Raw genomic sequence first — 18,615 nt, 5'->3', positions numbered from 1 at the left:
GCATTAGGCATATACTCATCTACCTTGAAGAGTCTGTTTTGGTGTCTGATAGGGTTCAAGCCTGAAGTTGTTACCTTTCTTCTTCAATATCTACAGTAATCCAAAGCCACTGCAGAAGTTCATGAGGTACTATGGGCTGCACTGATGATAGTCAGCTAAATCAGTCTGATTATCCCCTGCTTTGTTCCTTATATAGTCATTTGCACCAGTGTAAAAAAGAGGGTGTAAAATGCCCCTGAATCAGAATGGCGGCCTTTTGCAGAACATAGGGCCCATGCTACTTGATTTTTTTTCTCTCTCTCTCTCTCTAACCCAAAGATTATGAATACAAATCACCCTTGTAAACTCATGTCAAATCTATGTTAATAATCCTATTGCCTGCTGGATATTGCAGCATATATGCTTTTAATTTGGGGGAAACATTTTTATACAATATTATTGGAATGTAGGTTCATTAGAAATCCATTTAATAATGATGTTATTTAAATCTCTGGATTCATATGGTATTCTCTCCTCATTTTAGTGAGCTGCAGAAGTAGTAGCATTAACTACAGAGATTAGCAACCTGTTGGAAAATGCATTTTGTGCCAACAGTTTGCATGTTGTTTAAAACACAACCAAAATAAGACTTTTAAAAAAGCAACACATAGGTGTGTGAATGCAAGCTTCTAGGCATATAGGGAACAATCAGTGGAGTTAATTCAGTTTACACCAGTTGAGGATTAAGCCTAAGACCAAGGTATAACATTTTGAATGCTGAGCCCATAATGTCAAATACAATCTCCTTCACACACACAAAAACAGGAATCTCATTTCTTTTCTTCCTTTTATCCCAAAGGTAAAAATGTCACAGAAAATGATTTAATTAAATATTTGCTCACAGACTCTCCTGGGTAAACCACATGGTTTTTCTTCAGCTGCAATACAAAATAAGCTAAATAACTAATTAATTTGTGCTTGACATTACCATGCTGTAGCTCCAAAACAAAATAAAGTGTGAAGATAAATTATTGGTGTTAATTTAATTACATACATATATGTAAAACATATAAAAGGGGAAGCATAGTGAGTGAAGGTGGACTCAACAAAATAAAGTACAATTATGAATCAATGGTAGGTAGATCTCTGTGTGTGCTTCCAGCTGTAATACAAAAATAAATACATATGGCAATCTAGTTCTTCTTTACTCCACGGCAGCTAATGCAGCAGGTATGGTTCTGTCTGGAGCACCTTGTAGACCCAGGGCTTAAGTCCCACTTCCACTCAAAGTATTCAGTAATGCAACAAGCAGTAAAGCAGCATAAATGCAAAGGGCTCCATCAGACTCAGTTGTCACAATTAGGAGAGCTGCTCTTTCATTTCTATGTAGCTGAGAAACTCAGTCGCTGACAGATTTATCCTCACAACACCCTTCTGAGGTGGAGAAGCATTAGCATCCCTGTCTTACAGATGGAGAACTGAGTCACAGTGCTAACTAAGACACTTACTCTAGGTTACACAGGAGATCTGCAAGGAGCAGGGAAATTAAACTAATACACATGAGTCCCATTTTAGTACTGTTATTCCCTTCTTCCCTCAGGGTAAGGCTAGGGATCACAGGTGGCGGGTGGATGCTGACCAAGGGAAGATCTAGGTTTAATGACTGGAACCAGAGTTGGAGAAATCAGGCACAAGGGTATCCTGTACCAGATGAAGAATAAACTAGCTGTTACTATTTACTGTAAATAGCGGTGCCTCTGAACGAGTCCTGAAACCAGCTTCAAAACAAGAGAAAAGCAGCTGCGCAGCCACTTTTATGACTGCTGAATGAATCCATCCAACTGTCATTAGCCTTCCTGAGAGCCTCTGTTACCCTCTGTTCACAGTCCCCCGACCATAGCCATAAACTGTAATCAGCCTCCCTGACCCCATGGAGCCAGAAAACATTCAAAAAACATTCATATGGCAGTCAGGTCAAAGGCCTCTGGAAGGAGAAACCTCTTGCACTCTGACTGCCATAGAGTCACCCACTCCCTGTATGGCTGGAGGACTTCCCAGAGACTCTGTCTCAATACCCCAGAGGTCAGGCTTGTTAAAAATACCTTAACCACAGGACCTTCTTTACTCCCATAATATCTGGCACCTTTGCTCAGTTCCCTGCTCCTGGCTTCCTTTTGAACCAATCATACAGTGCATAGAGCAAAATATAGTCATTTATCAAAAGCTATTCAGCCAGTGAAAGAAAACAACCATAACTCCTTGTCCACCACTGCAGTAATTTGGGAGGGGAAGAGATGCCCTCATTAGGTCCCATCATCAGTGGGTGAGTATTTGCTGGGTTCCATGCCAGTGAGTAAAAAAAAGAAGCCTAAGTCCGCTAGGACTCTACTATGACAATACTATGGTGACTAAGATTTAGATCTGGTCATCCCTCACCTGCCTACAAAAGAATGGTGAATCTTTCCAGAAATTCCCATTTACACAGTGTCCCAGTAACCAAACAATCTCTCCATGAAAGCCACCCAGAAGCTGTATTCTGGATAGATCAGGAATAGGAGGAAAGTCCAGAAGGGAAATAGTTTTGCAGAAAATTCTAGAGTGAATGCAGATGGGGCCTGAGAGATGAGAATGGGATTGAGAGACACATTGGTGTATGTATGTAGGAATTAGACATGGGGGAGGGTGGTGGTGCTCAAAGTGAGTTTTTAATTTTAAACTCATTGAACCATTAAAGTCAAATCCTTCCTGCAATATAGTTGTCCTTATTACACTTATTCATATATCAAAAAAAGTCCAAATGAGAACTGGATCCTCCCTTTTGCTAGGCGCAGCTGAAACACTTCCCCAAAAGAGTTAAAATGCAGCATGATACAAGATGCAAGTTAGTGCAAAGGCAATTAGAAGACAGATAAAATTGTGAAGTTGTTGTACATAATTTAGCTATGTGAATATCTCGGTGGTTCTGAATCATTTCTGTTTATCTCTCCATTTTTAAAGTATCTGTGTATTCATCTTTATAGCCACTTCATGTCTGACTCCAGTATTTAGACTGTTTTTATTTCATCCCGGGTCTTCTTGAATGGATGTCAGATGCTTTTGTTTTCTCTTTTTCATTAAAAATTATTTAGATTCTGATGGTATGCTATGTTAGTCACCAAGGAACTATTTTGGTTTGCACTGATCAACAGTGCCATATAAATTAGCTTCTGATAATTGCCAGCTCTTCTCTTCTTTTTATTGGCCTTTGCTGCTCTGTCTACGGTTTGTTTCATGAGCATGTAGCACAAAAGGAAATGCTTCTTAACATACTTTAACTTCCATTTTAAACCTAGCTCTGGGTTAAAAATAAAAGGCACATCCTCCAGACTTAGAGCTGAGATGACAGCTATTTTGCAGGAGTGATATGACAATCTCAATTTCCAAACTCTTTGCATTCATTTCAGAATGCAGCAGACCTGCTGCCAATGTGACTCTAATGATTATTACAGTACACAGTGTTCAATAAAATGATTTAAAGAGAAAAAAATGCATGCTATATTGTTTTTATAGATGACCCAGTCTTGTTTGATGAACTTGTATGATGTGCACTGTGGGGATAGACATTATCCAGTGGAACTGTTAGTTTACTCCATGTGCAATACCAGTTCCTTTTACTAGATCATGTAGCTAGGACTTCCTGTCTAGCCAGGTTATGGAGTTTCCTGTAGCCAGTTTTTCAGAGATGCTGATCATCTACACCTCCCATTAACTTCAACACCTCTGAAAATCAGTCTGCTGGCTTCCCTTATTTTAGAATAAGTTATTTTCACACTGAGAGAAACCCAGTAATATCACAAACAACAAAATGCAACAGAGGGTCCTGTGGCACCTTAAGAATAACAGAAGTATTGGAGCATAAGCTTTCGTGGGTAAATGCCCACTTCATCAGACTCAAGTAATGGAAATTTCCAGAGGCAGGTATAAATCAGTATGGAGATAACGAGGTTAGTTCAATCAGGGAGGGTGAGGTGCCCTGCTAGCAGTTGAGGTGTGAACACCAAGGGAGGAGAAACTGCTTCTGTAGTTGGATAGCCATTCACAGTCTTTGTTTAATCCTGATCTGATGGTGTCAAATTTGCAAATGAACTGGAGCTCAGCAGTTTCTCTTTGGAGTCTGGTTCTGAATTTTTTTTTGCTGTAAGATGGCTACCTTTACATCTGTTATTGTGTGGCCAGGGAGGTTGAAGTGTTCTCCTACAGGTTTTTGTATATTGCCATTCCCGATATCTGACTTGTGTCCATTTATCCTCTTGCGTAGCGACTGTCCAGTTTGGGCCAATGTACATAGCAGAGGGGCATTGCTGGCACATGATGGAATATATAACATTGGTGGACGTGCAGGTGAATGAGCCGGTGATGTTGTAGCTGATCTGGTTAAGTCCTGTGATGGTGTTGCTGGTGTAGCTATGTGGGCAGAGTTGGCATCAAGGTTTGTTGCATGGGTTGGTTCCTGAGTTAGAGTTGTTATGATGCGGTGCGTGGTTGCTGGTGAGAATATGCTTAAGGTTGGCGGGTTGTCTCTGGGCGAGGACTGGCCTGCCTCCCAGATCTGTGAAAGTGAGGGATCACTGTCCAGGATGGGTTGTAGATCACTGATGATGCATTGGAGAGGTTTAAGCTGAGGAATGTAGGTGATGGCCAGTGTAGTTCTGTTGGTTTCTTTTTTGGGCCTCTCTTGTAGCAGGAGGCTTTTGGGTACACGTCTGGCTCTGTTGATTTGTTTCTTTATTTCCTTGTGTGGGTATCATAGTTTTGAGAATGCTTGGTGAAGATCTTGTAGGTGTTGGTCTCTGTTTGAGGGGTTGGAGCAGATGCGATTGTACCTCAGCGCTTGGCTCTAGACGATGGATCATGTGGTGTGTCCGGGGTGGAAGCTGGAGGCATGAAGGTAGGTGTAGTGGTCGGTGGGTTTTTGGTATAGGGTATATACCTATATAGGGTTATATTTCGGTATAAGGTAGCCATCTTACAGCAAAAAAACTTCAGTACCAGACTCCAAAGAGAAACTGCTGAGCTCCAGTTCATTTGCAAATTTGACACCATCAGATCAGGATTAAACAAAGACTGTGAATGGCTATCCAACTACAGAAGCAGTTTCTCCTCCCTTGGTGTTCACACCTCAACTGCTAGCAGAGCACCTCACCCTCCCTGATTGAACTAACCTCATTATCTCCTTACTGATTTATACCTGCCTCTGGAAATTTCCATTACTTGCGTCTGATGAAGTGGGCATTCACCTACGAAAGCTTATGCTCCAATACTTCTGTTAGTCTCAAAGGTGCCACAGGACCCTCTGTTGCTTTTTATAGATTCAGACTAACACGGCTACTCCTCTGATACTAAACAACAAAATAAAATACTACATATAAACTAAGATATTATGTTACAAAAAACATTTACATGTCAAACACTCAAGAAGAAATGACAGAATTAAGGTTATCTGTGCACTTTTAATTCTGCTGCCTTTTGCTTATGTATTGTGATACAGTCTTTAATTAGTTGGTCAAGTGTAAAAGTATAATTTGGCAGGTCAAAAAAGAATTTGAAGGGCAACCAGCAAAAGACACACAAACTAACAGCATTTTTTTAAAGTACATCAGAAATAGGAAACCTGCCAAACAATCAATGCGGCCACTGGGCAAGGAAGGTGTTAAAGGAACAATCAAGGAAGACAAGGCTGTTGCAGAGAAGCTAAATGAGCAGCAGTCTTCATTGCAGAGGATTTGAGGGAGATTCCCACACCATTCTTTTTAGGTGACAAGTCTGAGGAACTGTTCAAGACTGAGGTGTCAATAGAGGATGTTTTTGAACAAATCGATAAATTAAATAGTAACAAGTCACCAGGACTCAATGGGTATTCGCCCAAGAGTTCTGAAAGAACTCAAATATAAAATTGCAAAACTATTAACAGTGGAGCCTATTGCTTAAATCAGCCTCTGTGTGAGAAGACTGGAGGACAGCTAATGTCAGGCTGATTTTTTTTAAAAGGTTCCAGAGGTGATCCTGGCAATTACAGGGTGGTAAGCCTCACTTCAGTACTATAATAAAGAAAAGAATTATCAAATGAGCATGATTTGTTGGGGAAGAGGCAATACAGTTTTGGTAAAGGGAAATCATGCCTCACCAAGTTATTAGAATTCTTTGAGGGTATCAACAATCATGTGGACAAGGGAAAGCCAATGGATATAGTATATTTGAACTTTCAGAAAGCCTTTGACAAGATCCGTCACCAAAGTGAGCAGTCTTGGGATAAGAGGGAAGGTTCTCTTATGGATCAGTAACTGGTTAAGGAACAGGAAACAAATGGTAGGAATAAGTGGTCAGTTTTCAGAATGGACAGAGGTAAATGGCATGGTCCCTCAAGGATCTGTACTGGGACCTGTGCTGTTCAAGATATTCATAAATTACTTGGGAAAATGGGTAAACAGTGAAGTGGCAAAGTTTGCAAACAATAAAAAATTATTCAAAAAAAGTTAAAGTCCAGATCACCTCTGACTGCAAAGACCTACAAAAGGGATCTCACAGAACTGGATGACTGGGCAACAAAATGACACATGAAATTGAATGTTGCTAAATGAAAAGTAACGCACATTAGAAAAACATATTCCCAACTATACATACAAAATGATGGACTCTAATTTAGCTGTTATCACCTAAGACAGATGTCTTGGAGTCATTGTGAATAGTTCTCTGAAAACATCTGCTCAATATCATCATGCCACTATATAAATCCACAGTATGCCCACACCTTGAATTCTGCATACAGTTCTAGTTGCCCCATCTCAAAAAGAGATATATTGGAATTCGAAAAAGTACAGAGTAGAGTAACAAAAATGATTAGGGGTATGGAGCAGCTTCCATATGAGGAAAGATTATAAAGACTGGGACTATTTAGCTTAGAAAAAAGACGAGTATGGGGAGATATGATAGAGGCCTATAAAATCATGGATGGTGTGGAGATAGTGAATAGGAAATGTTATTTACCCCTTCATCTAACACAAGAAGCAGGGTTACCCAATGAAATTAATAGGCAGCAGGTTTAAAACAAGCATTAATATATATATCTACACACACCTATCTTGTAGAACTGGCAAGGACCCTAAAAGGTAATTGAGGCCAACCCCCTGCCTTCACTAAAGCAGGACCAAGTACTGATTTTGCCCTAGATCCTTAAGTGGCCCTCTCAAAGATTCAACTCACAACCCTGGGTTTAGCAGGCCAATGCTCAAACCAGTGAGCTATCCCTCCCCCCATAAGGAGTGACTTCTTCTCACAACCTGTGGAAATCATTGTCAGGGGCTGTTGTGAAGGCGAAATTTATAAATGGGTTCAAAAAAGAATTAGATAAGGTCATGGAGGATAGGTCCATCAGTGACTATTAACTAAGATGGTCAGGACACAACCCCATGCTTTGGGTATTCCTCTCTGACTGCTAGAAACAGAGTCAAACAAGAGGGATGGATTGCTCATAATTGCCCTGTTATGTTCATTCGCTCTGACACATCTGGTACTGGCCACTGTCAGAAGACAGGATACTGGGTTATATGGACCACTGGTCTGATCCAGAATGGCTGTTCTTATGTTATTATGCTATTTTCCCCACACATCCCTTGCTGGGATTCCTTCTGAGACATTTTCCATCCTGCTAATCCAGAACACCTTGTTCAGTTCTGTACAGTTCAGTTCATTTCTGGGAGAACTGTTTATCCAGTTCTCTGGGATCCAAAATACTCAGTTTGACTCTAGCTCATCAGTCAGGGTACTTTATTAGTCATGCAACAGCTCTTTGCCTTCTCTGGAGAGGCCGGATGTAGGGGGGTTACTTACAGGGTAATAGAACAATTCCAGTCCATGTCAGACACCACACAGTTGATATGCATTTTTCCTAGCTACTAACATCTATACTTCTTGCATGTAAAGACCAATTACTCTGCAGATTGCAAAAGGCAAACTTACCAGTTCAAGGTACTTTTGCTTATTTTGGTTACTCTAAATGTACCCACAATAGTTAGTTTCTGCCCCCCTTGGCCCGCGCCGCTTCCCACAGCCCCCATTGGCCTGGAGCGATGAACCATGGCCAGTGGGAGCCCCGATTGGCCGAACCTGTGGGCGCGGCAGGTAAACAAACCAGCCTGGCCTGCCTGCCAGGGTGCTTACCCTGGCGAGCCGTGTGTCAAAGGTTGCTGATCCCTGCACTAGCTAGTTGTTTCAGCTTTTATTTGTTCGGGCTTGTTCAGCCGTTACTTGTTGAGGCATGTCTTTTCTTACCTTGGGTCTGCTCATGTCAGCTAAGCCAGCCCTATACCCCTTCTACAAGTTTTGCAGTGCATGAATTTTTATAGCAGGAATCATTATTTAATTTGTAAATTAAATAATTAATTACATTGTAAATTAAATACAAAGGTATCATAATTTTTAGCACAGTTCTCAGTCAGTGCCTGTCACGGAGCAACTGGCCCCTATGATTAAAGCAGGTTCAGCTCCCTTGTGCTGGATCAGATGCTCCCGTTGAGTCAATTAAGGGGGCAGAGCTGCACCTGGGCTATAAAAGGTCAGAGGCAGCTCACAGAGCATAGAGCTAGAAGGCGGACTGTAAAGTGAAACTGTAAGGAGTTCTCCTTGAAGAAAGGGGCTGGCTGCTTAGACACCAGAATAGGACAGTAATTCGGGGGGGGAGAGGTTTTGCCCAGCTTAAGGCTCTGGATGGAAGATTTATTTTTTGTGTCTGTTTTTTGGAACTTTGTGGTAATAGAGAAACCAGACCCCAAGATACAAAAGACTGTGCAGGTTGTCTAAGCTGCCCTGGGGCAAACAGAGACAGGGCACTGCAGAAGGGTGGGCCATGGTGATACAGTGCCTCGTTTGAGAAAATTAAACATAATGCTTCTTTGTAAGAGGATGAGTGTAAGTTTGTAATGGAAAACTAGAATTCATGACACAGGAGAAGAGGGACAATAGGGAGGGTGCGGAGTGGGCAAGTCTGACAACATCTAGGTTTTCACAGCTGAAAGTGGCAAGGACAGGCAGGGTGGGAAAAGGCTAGTTTCATTTAATCAGCCTTCAGCTTTTCAGGCTACTTTCCCTTTACAACATTCCCATTAAAATCCACCAGCCATGCTCCCTCCTTCTGTACCTCTATCCCAAGAATGCAACTTCCCTGTATATTTTTCCTCCCCATATACTAGGGTTACCATATTGAACAAATAAAAAAAGAGGACCCTCCACGGGGCCCTGGCCCCGCCCATTCCCCCCCCAGCCCAGCCCAGCCCCAACTCCGCCCCTTCCCTGCCCTAATTCCGCCCCCTCCTCCCTCCCACTCCCAGCCACACAAAAAGGGCTGCCCGAGCGCTACTGGCTTCACAGTTTGCCAGGCAGCCCCCAGACCCTGCGCCCCCGGCCGGCGCTTCCCCAGCGCAGCTGGAGCCTGGGAGGGGAAGCGCCCAGCCGGGGGCGCAGGGTCTGGAGGCTGCCTGGCAAACTGTGAAGCCGGTAGCACTCGGGCTTCGGGCAGCCCCTATGCCTCCGGACCCTGCGCCCCCGGCCGGGCACTTCCCCTCCCGGGCTCCGGCAGCGCAGGGTCCGGAGGCATGGTGGCTGCCCATAGCCCGTAGTGCTCGGCTCTTAAACAGAGCCGAAGAGTCAGGGGAGGAGCAGAGCCACCGCGGCCGGAGGCTCTGCTCCTCCCCTGACTCTTCGGCTCTGTTTAAGAGCCGAGCTGCCCGAGCGCTACCGGCTTCGGGTAGCCCCCATGCCTCCGGACCCTGCGCCGCCGGAGCCCGGGAGGGGAAGTGCCTGGCCGGCGGCTGGGGTCCGGAGGCAAGGGGGCTGCCTGAAGCCCATAGCGCTCGGGCAGCTCGGCTCTTAAACAGAGCTGAAGAGTCAGGGGAGGAGCAGAGCAGCCGCGGGAGGGGAAGTGCCCGGCCGGCATTTTCCCGGACATGTTCGGCTTTTTGGCAATTCCCCCCGGATGGGGGTTTGATTGCCGAAAAGCCAGACATGTCCAGGAAAAACCGGACGTATGGTAACCCTACCATATACCCAGCTGTCTATTCCTTTCTATGGTCACCAGACGTCCCGATTTTATTGGGACTGTCCTGATATTTACTTATTTGTTCTGCGTCCCGACTGATGGGACGCAAATTGTCCCAATATTTTGCCCCCAGGTGCACAGACTCCGCTCCCCACATGCCCCCAACTCCATCCCGGCCCGACTCCGCTCCCACTCTCCCCCATTGGATCCCTCCCCACATTCCTGCCCTTGCCCCGCCTCTTCCCCAAGCACGCCACATTCCTCCTCCTCACCCCTCCCTCCCAGGCTTGCGCTAATCAGCTGTATGGCAGTGCAAGCGCTGGAGGGACGGGGGAGAAGCAGGACACGGCACCCAGCTCAGGGGAGGTGGAGGCGGAGGCGGAGCAAAGGTGAGCTGGTATGGGGAGGCGGGGCATGGAGCTGCCGGTGGGTGTTCAGCCCCCACCAATTTTTCCTATGCTGTGGAGGCTCTTTTTTTTTTTTTTTTTTTTTTTTTTGCTTTTTGCTTTTGTTTTTGTTTTTTCCTCCGCTGCCGGCTTTTGGGGGTTTTTTTGTTTTGTTTATTCTCCACCGGCACCCCTCCCCACACGTCCCGATATTTCACATCTCTCATCTGGTCACCCTATTCCTTTCTCCTAAAACCTCACTGATTCCTTGCGCCATTATCTGGACAAGTAGGAATATAGCAGGGTTTGTGGAAGTGATGCATGTGACTACAGTGCTGAATTAAAAAAAGGAGGTGTGGTCAGGTGAAAACAACATGTATGTGTATGTTACTCACGTGTATGTTACTCACCATGTTACGCACCATGCTTATTTGTAAAATGCATAGTGAAGAAGAAATGGAAAGGTGCCCTAAGAAACTCTTTAGTTCACATCTTGTCATGATGAATTGTAATAGTGATGACAGGAGGAGGATATTGAAGTGTGGGTACATGACACAATTGTCAGAATTGTTGTATCATATTGGTCCTGGTCAGGATAGAGGTATAGACAAGTAGACGAAAAAGTCCTCCGACAAAAGGTCTCTGGTAAAGTGACACATCAGCCCCTATATGATGGGAGACATTTGCTGGAAACCCATAATTCCCTCATAAATTTAATCAGCCCTATCAATAAAGGGTGGCCTAAAATTTAACAGTGGGGTCATGTGAATGTGCATTCCTACACTAGTACTATGATTCAGTAACATGTGTTGCCTATAGAGCAGTGTTCTCAAACTTTTGTATTGGTGACCCCTTTCACACGGCAAACCTCTGAGTGCAACCCTCCTCATACATTATAACACTTTTTTTGTATTTAACGCTATTATAAATGCTGGAGGCAAAGCAGGGTTTGGGGTGGAGGCTGACAGCTTGTGACCCCCCATGTAATAACCTCGCAACCCCCTGAGGGGTCACGACCCCCAGTTTGAGAACCCCTGCTATAGAGAGTCCCCAATGTACTGCTGGTTCTGACAACTCCAAGTGTTATGTGCAAACCCCACTACAGGCTTCTATAGAGCCCAACGGCACCATATGTCACTATGGACTCATTGAAAGTGTACCTCACAGCTGCCTCCCTGTTCCTTGTTTTTTCACCTTGCCTGATGAGTGTTGTAAACAGCATATAATCCACAATCCTGATTTGTCATCCACTTTCCATGCCTTGTATAGGGTGGGTGACACATATGGACCCTTAAATATATATATATATTTTTTTCCTTTTCCACATGTTGCTTAAAAGGGACAATTGGATTCACAATCTGCATGCTTTTCAGTTACAAATTGTATCATGTTACCATAGCTATATTTTAGGGTCGGTTAACATTTTTCCTCTAGAAAGTGCCTAAACAACCCATATGGTTTTGTTGAAACCAGAACTTTTCATGGAAAAATATCAATTCCAATTTTTAAAAGAATCGATTTTTCCCTTGAAAATATTAGAACAAAAATTTCATTGCACGACATGTTAATTTTCATTCAGTTGGTTTGAACAAAACTTCCCACAGGAAAATGAAAAGTTTTTAACTAAAAACTAAACAGCTCTCGCAGTTTGGGTTGTTATGTGTAGGCACTTTGATGAATGATTTATTTCATTTATGACCCAATTTATATTATTTTGCTGTGTGTTTCTTGACGAGATTCAATCATAATAGTGGCATTACAAAATAAAGACTACTCCTTCTATACTGCAAATAATTTAAGATGAATTTCTTGAGCAAAATCAAATTTGTCCATCTTACTGATTGTTCAATATGGGCAGGCATTAGATTCCTTAACGGGGCATGGGGGAAACAGGGGGACAACAAAAATGCTGGGGTACCAATCAGGAAGGGAAGGAAGCTTCAGAAGGAACGGGGCCAGCTTTTGCTGATGGCTGAGCCCATTAAGTTCAGGAGGGAGGCCAGAGAGTAAGCAAAAAGAACATCAGAAAGAACTGAAAGAAGCCAGAGAATGAGTGGGAAGAGATTCAAGATCCAAGCAGAGAACAGAAGTAGTAGGAAGTTGTCCTAACTGGGAGCCAGTAGGGAAATGGGGTGACTAAAACCATCAGAAAGGAATGCAGCAGATTTCCTGGATAAACCAAGTTTCTGTATGGTTGGCTGAAACACTGGGTCAAACCATGCAGAAATGTAACTTATCAGGGTTCTCCAGACAACTTATGTCTATCTTAAACCGAGTCAACTGTACCAGGAAAGATGTGTTTGCATTCAAATCAAGTTACATTTCCTGTTGGTGCAGCCACCGCTGAAATTAAAGAGATGACAAAACTGACAGGAATTGTCTTTTACGGAACTACCATTTACCAGCAAGTCCAACTAATGTATAATTATTGATAAACACTAGAAGGATAAATTATATAAGTGAGTCAAGGTGGGGGAGGTAATATCTCTTACTGGACCAATTTCTGTTGGTGAAAGAGACAAGCTTTCAAGTTACTCAGAGCTCTTCTTCAGCTCTGTGATCCTGGGACCAACACAACTACAACAACACAGCAAACAAATTATATACTTGTCAGATGGAACATAATCGCTAATTTATAAGAGCAGGTTTTCTCATTTTTAGGCTTTGACAAAATGTATGAGCTTTTTATCAAAATTTAAAACTGAAAAAACAAATATCAAAGATACAAACAGAAAATACCTTCTTATTATTTTAAATGGATACAATCTGGGTGGGAAGATAAAGTGTGCACTAGAACACTCTTATTAAATAATGGGACGAGTAAAAATACCAGAGGAGCAGAACATTGTTTAAATGGCTCTCTTTTCCTTGTGGATTGCGTGTGGGAGAAAATCCTTGTAATTCTTTGGACTGCTCCCACACATCCACCTACACAAATGATCACTTGACTTTCAAACTAACAATAGAAGTGCTAGTAGAGCTATCACCATGTGCAGAATGAACTGTGATTTTTTTTAAATGCAGCAACCATCTCATACAGTAGTAGTAATAATCATAATTTATAGACATAGATTATTCCCTAGTAATCACTTCTTTCCACGTTATGAACAAGGTGTGGAGTCAGTAGAAAAATGGGGTGCCTGACCAAAACTGTTAGAAAGGAATGCAGCAGATTTCCTAGACAAACCATGTTTCTGTCTGACACCCAAGGTTTCTTCAAGTTTCCTTTAAGACATTAACATAAACAGACTGTCTGAAGGTTCTGAACCTAAATCTGAAAATTCATCTTATTCTCCTTTTGGTTTTTGTCCATTTTAAATTTTAAAAAGTTTGCAACCTAAGGCCCAGCTCTTGCGTTGTGATCCAGCACAGCAGATCCCAGCACCTGTACAGAGTCTACTTTATGTTTACTATACCCAAGGGCTGATTCTTCTCTGTGTTAAAGACACTACAGAAGTGATTGCAACAATAAGCCAATAAATATTTTAAGTGGAGCTATGTGGATGATGGAAATTCTGGTTTCTGAAGGATTTTTAGGTTGATCTTTTTCTTCATTTTGATTAGGAATAAACCACATATGTTGCTAAATTCTCCACAAAAGAAATATCTGAGCGAAAAAACGTTTGGGATCGATGGACAATTTTTTAGACAAAATCAGAACACTTGCCTTTTTAATGTTACAATGTTTAAAAAAAAAACAATTTCAAAACATTTGAAAAATTTGACATTGTCAAAACTTTTTTCCCCATTTTTTCTCCCAAAGGAAATTAATTTAGTCAAAAAAGTTCCAACAAGCTCTATAGTTCAGTTAAGCTTTCCTGCTAAAGACCACATCACATATGAATTAAAAACAAAGAAAGAAACATAACAATTGAAGCCCTGATCAACCCGAGAACAAAAGCATGTAATGGAAACTTTTTCTTAATGATTCTATTTATAGTTCACTGTTTCCTTTAGGAAGGCAAAAAACTAGATGAAAATAACTTTGCAGACTAATCTGTGAAAGGCGGCAGAGTGCTGGCTGGTAAAAATAAATCCTATGTGTTGAATCTGTTTGTGAACATCAGCCTGTAGTGAGTCAAAATGCTTTGATGAAAAAAAAACAATATTTGTTATTTATATTCCAGTAGCGTTCAGAGTCCCATCTGAGATCAGGGTTCAATGATGCTAGGCATTAGACAAACACATAGTAATTCATAGTCCATGCCTGCCCTAATGAATTTAGATGGAGCACAGTCTGGCCCTTAATATGTAATGAAACACAAAGCATTCCCCTTATGCTCTATGCTGGCTAACTGCATCATCTATCGTAGTGTGAGAAGGAGAGCAGTATCTGCAGGACATGGGTACTGGACAATGGCTCCATCCGTACATCCCCTAAATGCACTGACCAGTGCATCTGTGCCAGCAGGAAAGGGGAACTAATCTGCACCAGGCATAGTGCTGACACAGGGTATGTCTATACAGCAATGTAAGCCCAGGGTTAGTGGGACTCCTACTCAGTGGACCCTGAGTTAGAGAATCTCAGGCTTGAGCATCTACACTGATTGTCAACCCTAGGCTAAGAATGTTTTAACCCAAGCTTGATCCTAGGACTCTGGTGTTCACATAGCAGCATGCAGACCTGAAAAAACCCAGCCATATCCCAGACTCCCAATACCTTGCTGAAATATAGCTGCTCTAGCCCTTTGACTGGTACAGTGTGGGAAAACAGACTGTCCAACCCGCATGTTAACAGGAAGTTTGAACAGCCGATCAACACATCCTGCTGAGCAGTCATTTTGGTCTGCATGTTCCCATGGAGAAGGTACCATATGAAGAATTTATTTTGCTTGTGCTTTCACTCTTGTTATAGGAAGTGGGTTGAGCTTCTGTGAAGATCTCGTAGATATTTCAGTGGTGTTTTCTGACCCACCAAAGGCACCTGAACTTATGATGGACCAGGAGGAGGAGAAGGAGGACACAGACATGGCAAACTCAAACTGGCTGATGCTGTTCATGACACTCATTATAGACCCAGTGTAGACCAGAGCTTCTGTAGCAGGGTTACAAGCACAGAATGGTGGGATCACATCATCTCGCAGATCTGGGATGACCAGTGGTGAGTCCAGAATTTTTGCATGAAGAAAGCTGCATTTATGGAGCTCTGTGAGCAGCTTGCCCTAATCCTCCAGCATAAAGAAACATGCATGAGGACATGCTTGTTGGTCCAGAAGCAGGTTGCTATAGTCATGTGATGCAAGCTGACTACCCCAGGCTGATACAGGTTTATTGCCAACCAGTTTGATGTTGGAAAGTAGACTGTGAATAAAGTGGTGGCAGATGTTTCTGAGGCAATCAGTCATGTGGTTTACCCCTGAGGTGGTGAGCATAAAATATTTTCCTGAGGTAATTGCTGGCTTTGAGAGATTGCGATTGCCAAACTGTTTTGTGGCCATTGATTGGACTCATGTGCCCATAGTTTGCCCTCCTCAAGAAGCACACGAGTACATAAACCACAAAGAGTACTACTACATTGTTATGCAGATCGCCATGGACCAAAGAGGTTGATTTATGAAAGTCAACATGGGTTGCATATTCATGATGCAAGGGTCTTTTGCTGGTCATGAGTCATTCATTCATGGACAGACTGGGGCACTATTCCAAAAATGACTGCCATCAATGGAGTTACTGTCCCCACCATTATTCTGGGGAATCCCATATACCCTCTTTTGCCTTGGCCTATGAAACTTACCCTGACATCCGAGGCCCTGGTAAAAGGAAGTTTAATTACACTCGAGCAAGTGTAGAATGGTTGTTGAATGTGCTTTTAACAAATTGAAATTCCTTTGGAGATATCAACAGACCAATTTGGATTCCAGTGTCATCAGTGCTATCTGCACTGCTGTGCTCTTCACAATCTTTATGAAGCCAGGGGTTAGCCAATTCCCCCCTGAATGGACCTATGACAGCATGGGGCTGCTGAACTGATACCCTCAACCAGAAAGTGCAGCTACCACAACTGGAGCTGCATGCAGCTGGGCAACAGAAGCCAGGTATGCTTTATGCTCCCACACTGTGGACATTTATGGCTCAATGGAAGAGAGAAAGTAGTATCTTTATGAATGTGCTTGTTGGGGGACAGAGTGAGGGGTTGATTGGCCTGCAATGTACTTATGAATGACCCGACGACTTATCAAATAGGAAGGGAGAGGGGGGGTTGATTCATAGTATGAATTGAAGTAAGGAAGTGATTGATGTAGCTTAACTGTATTGAGAAATAGCATTTGCATACGAATTCTCACTTGTTCCTGATCATGTTTACACCTTTGTTATTTGAAATACACATAGTGTGATGTGAACCAGTGATAGCAATAAACTTTACTGATAAAATAAAAAGCTTTTTTCATAACATGTATTAGAAAAGTACAACATTCACCCATTGTTAGGCAGACCAGCTGCCGTTACCACACCAAAACACGGGTAGCAATATAACCTTAAAAAAGTGCACAAAAAAGTGCAAACAGTGAAACTATATACAAAACAGAAACATCCTATTGTTGCATGTCTCTTGCCCCTCCCCCCCATTTTCCTTTCCCCTCCTTCCACATTTGCCATGCACTTGTCACAGGAAGGGAGACAGAGGCATTCATGGGGGAAGGGATCAATAAGGAGCAAAGTTTCCCTGCCTAGCCACTCATAGGACCTGATTACATGGGCCACCCAGCCATGGAGTTGTCCAAGATGTTTCTGGACTTCATCACAGAGTAATGGAGAGGGAATTCAGGCCATGCTGTGGGTGCAGCAGGAACCAATACTCTTGTGATCATTAGTGATAGCAGCCACTCAAACAGCTCTTTCTGCTGAGCTCCGTCATCTTCCCATAGCCGCCATTCCTGCTCCTGTGCTGAAACTCTGTCTCAAGCTGTGCAGCCAGTCTGAGCTTTTCGTCTTGCCTTTTGCCATGTTTTTCTCTGGCTATGAGTCCCTCCATCTTTGGTACTGGACCTGCTTGTTGGCCCTTTCTGCAAATTCAACCATAAGTTCACCACGGAAACACTTCTTGGTCCAAGAAGGTATGTTGATCCAAGCTTCTGCCGCAGTATGGGTAAGCTGTTGAGTTATATCAGCCTGCAGAGGTCAGGAAGGCTGGAGTAGGACAAGATACAGAGGGTAATCGTCTCAAATATCTCACTGTTCTTGTGGAATTTCAAGGGCATGAAATTTACTTTGCCAAACTGAAATTCAGTATATTGTGAGAAGGACACTTGAGACCACAGAATCTCCCTGGACACAGCCTAGTTACCACAGCAAAAGAAGTGCAGAGATTATGGCAAGTTTAAAAAAAAAATAAAAGGTCCTTTTTAAAAAAAAATAATAATTGCATAACAACTTGGGTTTGAGGAGGCAGTTGGTGGTATGCTACCAAATGTTTTTCTGTGATTTCAGACCTTTGACATGTTGGGGGACATAACATATTATTCCAAGCTGCTGATGGAAAACCAGCAAGTAAAGTATCCAAATGTATAGTGACTGAACAGCACATCTATGAGTGGAGTGGATTGGTCAACTACCAAGTTGGGCCTAGAAAATAAACCCTTCCCTGAAATGTGATTACCTCTCTGGAGTTCCTGCTTCAGGAAAAGTTTGAAGTTATCAGCACTTGGGATTGGGTCAGAATTCATGAGAGAATCAACAGGACGTTGCATGAGCTTCCATTTGGCTTAGCCCAGAGGTGGGCAAAATACAGCCCATGGGCCACATCCGGCCTGCAGGACCCTCCTGCCCAGCCTCTGAGCTCCTGGTCCAGGAAGCTAGTCCCCAGCCCCTCCCCTGCTGTACCCCATCCTGCGCAGCCGCAGCTCACTGGGGGGTGGGGCTGAGAGCTCCTGGGAAAGTGCAGCTGCAGAGCTGTAGCATGACCTGGTGCTTGGTGTTGGGCGGCGATGTGGTTGGCTCCAGCCGGGCAGCGCGGCTGACTGTCCTGGTGCTCTGGGCAGCGTGGCTGTAGCGCCGCCAGCCATTGGTGCTCTATGCAACATGGTAAGGGAGCAGGGAGAAGGGGGGTTAGATAGAGGGCAGGGGAGTTTGGGGTGGTAGTGAGGGTATGGGGGTGTGTAACAGGGTTGGGACTCACCACCGCAGCGCCTCCTACTGGTTGTTCCGGGAATTAGCTCAGTCCAGTGGAGCGCCCCTCCTGGT

Source organism: Malaclemys terrapin, chromosome 1, assembly GCF_027887155.1.
Source record: "Malaclemys terrapin pileata isolate rMalTer1 chromosome 1, rMalTer1.hap1, whole genome shotgun sequence".
Taxonomy (NCBI): domain Eukaryota; kingdom Metazoa; phylum Chordata; order Testudines; family Emydidae; genus Malaclemys; species Malaclemys terrapin.
This window is presented reverse-complemented; position numbering follows the sequence as displayed.